The sequence below is a fragment of the Meles meles genome, chromosome 21 (genome assembly GCF_922984935.1).
Source record: "Meles meles chromosome 21, mMelMel3.1 paternal haplotype, whole genome shotgun sequence".
Taxonomy (NCBI): Eukaryota; Metazoa; Chordata; class Mammalia; order Carnivora; family Mustelidae; genus Meles; species Meles meles.
The window spans coordinates 21713700-21717584 of record NC_060086.1 but is presented as its reverse complement, the minus strand read 5'-3'; positions in this window follow the sequence as shown (position 1 = coordinate 21717584).

Here is a 3885-nt window from a genome sequence, read left to right as displayed (position 1 = left end):
CGAAATGGGCTTTACTTACTTGATTCATTTTATCTCATTAGTTTATTGTATTATTATTTAGTGGCTTTAAACAACCATTTTTCCATAGTCGTGGGTCAGGCATTTGGATGGGATGCAGCAGGGATCGTGTGTCCCTTCTCTGTGATGTCTGGGACCTCAGCTGGGGAGAGTTGAAGGCTGGGAGGGGGAGTTAACAGCTGGAGGCTGGAGTCACCTGATGGTTCATTCACCCACTTATTGGACACTTGGGTGGGGGGACTCCAAGACTAGGACAGCCGACCAGCGAGCCTGCCATGACTTCTCTGAGATGCGGGGCTTCCTCACAGCATGGCTACCCCGGGGCATGGACGTCTTCCATGGTGGCTGGGAACACCCAACAGGTGTTCCAGAGTCTTTGTTTGTTGATTGTTGAGAGAGGGGGAGAGGGTCAGAGAGAGCAGAGATAGAGAATCTTAAGCAGGTTCCACACCCAGCATGGGGCCAATGTGGGCCTTGATCTCCACCCTGAGATCAGACCTGAGCCAAAATCAGGAGTCAGATGTTTAACCTTCTGAGCCACCCAGGCACTCCTATTTATTTTTAAACTTAAAAATATTTTAAAGCGGGGCACCTGGGTGGCTCAGTGGATTAAAGCCTCTGCCTTCGGCTCAGGTCATGATTCCAGTGTCCTGGGATCCAGCCCCGCATCGGGCTCTCCGCTCAGCGGGGAGCCTGCTTCCTTCCTCTCTCTCTGCCTGCCTCTCTGCCTGCTTGTGATCTCTGTCTGTCAAATAAATAAATAAATAAATAAATAAATAAATAAATAAATCTTTTAAAAAATATATTTTAAAGCAGGGATGCCTGGGTGGTTCAGTGGGTTAAGCCCCTGCTTTCAGCTCGGGTCATGATCTCGGGGTCCTGGGATGGAGCCCCGCATCATGCTCTCTGCTCAGCGGGAGCCTGCTTCCTCCTCTCTCTCTCTCTCTCTCTCTCTCTGCCTGCCTTTCTGCCTACTTGTGATCTCTCTGTCAAATACATAAATAAAATCTTAAAAAATTTTTAAAGCATAAAGTGCCTCCCTATAAAGGTATGACTCTGAGAAAGTATGTCACACTTCTACTCACATGACCTGATGTTCTCACTTAATATATGATGCCTTTTGATTTTATTTATTTATTTTTAATATTTTATTTATTTATTTGACAGAGATCACAAGCAGGCAGAGAGGCAGGCAGAGAGAAAAGAGGAAGCAGGCTCCCCACTGAGCAGAGAGCCCAATGCAGGGCTCGATCCCAGGACCCTGGGATCATGACCTGAGCCAAAGGCAGAGGCTTTAACCCACTGAGCCACCCAGGAGTCCCTGATTTTAAATAATATGGATTATTTCTATTGTCACCAATGTTTATGGACAAATTATCCATTTTTTATATCTGCAGAATATTCCATTTTATGGATGCTTTATATATTATTATTTCAACCCTCCTGGTTTGTTTTGACTTTTGTCAGTTTCTGGGGAACCTGACTGAGGGGAACCCCTCATCTTCCAACAGCAATCAGTGTAATCAATGGTTGGGGTGGTGAGGTCTGATCAGCCCACTAGGGAGCTTAATTTGGGACATAGATTTACAAAATCCTAAGACATTCTTACCATCTTTTTGAATAGCATAGCTACTGCTCCAGAGCCTGATACAAACCAGAGTCTTCCAGGTAGGATGATCATATCCCTTCTGTGTCATGCGTAACCGAGGGTACTAGTTATTCATTTTTCCTTTATATCCAGCCATCACTCTTGAACCCAACGTATCAAGATAACTGAGTGAAAAAGGGGGTTCCCAATCTCAGCCACATGTGTGTATAAGCCAGCCCTCCTGTCATGACCCTCTAGATGTTGCCTTCCTTTCTGGTGAATTCCTAGAGAACTACTTCCTGCTCTGATTTGGCTGTGACCTCTAGCAGACCATCAGATCCATCCGAGGAGCCCCTCAATGTTGGACCTTAAAAGGGAATGGATGAGGAAGGAGGGGTCTGAAATAAATTTTAAAAGACCTAAATAAGTGGAGAGCAAGTCCATGTGCATGAATCAAAGACACAATATTTTTGAGGTAAGAAATCTCCCCAAACTGTGCTGAATAGATTCAACACAATCCTTGCAAAATTCATAGCAGGAATTTTCGCAGGAATTAATAAGCTAATCCTAAATTTTTTATGGAAATGCAAAAGACAATAATAGCCAAAACAATTCTAGAAAAGCAGAACAAAGTTGGATGACTTTCATCTTCCAGTTTCAAAACTTACTTTGAGGCTACACTTAAGACATTGTGGCACTGGCATATGGATAGACATAAAGCAATGAAACAGGACAGAGGGCCCAGAAATAAACCTACATGTTTAGAGTCACTTAATTTTCAAAGTAAGTGCCAAGATAATTCAGTGGCGGGGGAGGAGGGGAGAATAATCTTTTCAACATATCATGCTGGAACAATTAGATAGCCACAAGCAAAAAGATAAATTTAGGTCATTATCTCACACTGTACACAAAAATTAGCTCAAAATAAATCATATTCTGAACAGAAGAACTAAAACAATAAAACTGATAGGAGAAAACATAAAAACAAACTTTGATACCTTGAGCTAGGCACAGTGTTCTTAGATATGGCACCAGAAGTGCAATACACACACACACACACACACACACACACACAGGTAAATTGGACTTCAATAAAACTTAAAATGTAGGGAACTCCAACAATTAGTCTTTCCATTGAAGCAACCATTAGGCTGGCAGAAATAACAGAATCAACTTTTTTGGCATTCTGGAATCTGATCAAAGCTATACGACAGCTAGGGTAGTTTTTGAGGAAGAAAGAGATTGCTAAACTTTGGTTTTAAAAAAAGTGTTGTGACATTTTTGTTCATCTATCTACCATCTCTCATTCCCCAGATCAGTGGTGGCTGTGGGAACAGTAGCTACATTCTTGGTGCCCCTTGCTGGTATCAGAAAGGGCAATGCTGACCTTGTTTTCAAAGAATTATAGTTGTGCATTTTTGATCTGTCTGGTAGTTTCCCAAGGCATTTGTTCAGGCATTCCTTTTGTCCCCATTAAAATTCTTCCAGGACTGGAGCTGCTTCCTAGTATCTGTAGAAATAATTTAAAGACATATACTATGCAACTGGGGCATGGGATGATGGACAGAGCAAACAGCGGATTAACCAGAAAACCTGGAAAGGAGGAGACTGAGGAGGAAGACACAAAATCTTTGAAGGGCTTCCACCTGTACCAGAGACTCTGGAGTGCAATGCATATGCCCAGGGCTGAATTTATGCACAGAAATAAAAATCTAAGAGGGCCCTTTATACCCCCAACTGATCTTTGAGCTCTTCACAAATAGGTGAAAAGCTAAGCACAAAGCTAAGACAGTTGTAGACAGCTTGGCTAAACATTGAAGAAATGTCCCAGCTCAGAGCCAACCTATAAAGATTGAGAAAATACATTTTTGTATTGTTTTCATTTTGGCTCCAGGTGTCCATGGACATCTCTATCAGATCACTAGCTGACTGCTGAGTAACGGAACAGAGACTTCAGTGAACATACATGACAAGGAATACAGTTTTGCAAAAAATAGTTTGGAAAAGTCACTAAAGGAATGGGTGTCTGTGTCTCAGAGCAAATCAACCCCTGTTGGGGCAGAAGGGCAGGAGAGAATCTGATTTCCAGAGTTATCACATTATAATACTCAAAATGTCCAGTTTTCAACAAAAATATATAAGGCATACAAAGAAACAGGAAAGCATGGTGCATTCACAAGAAGAAAAAAAAAAAGAAGGAAAGAAATTGATAAAGCTGTCCATAAGGAAGTCCAGACATTGGACTTACTAGACAAAGATTTTAAGCCAGTTGTCTTAAA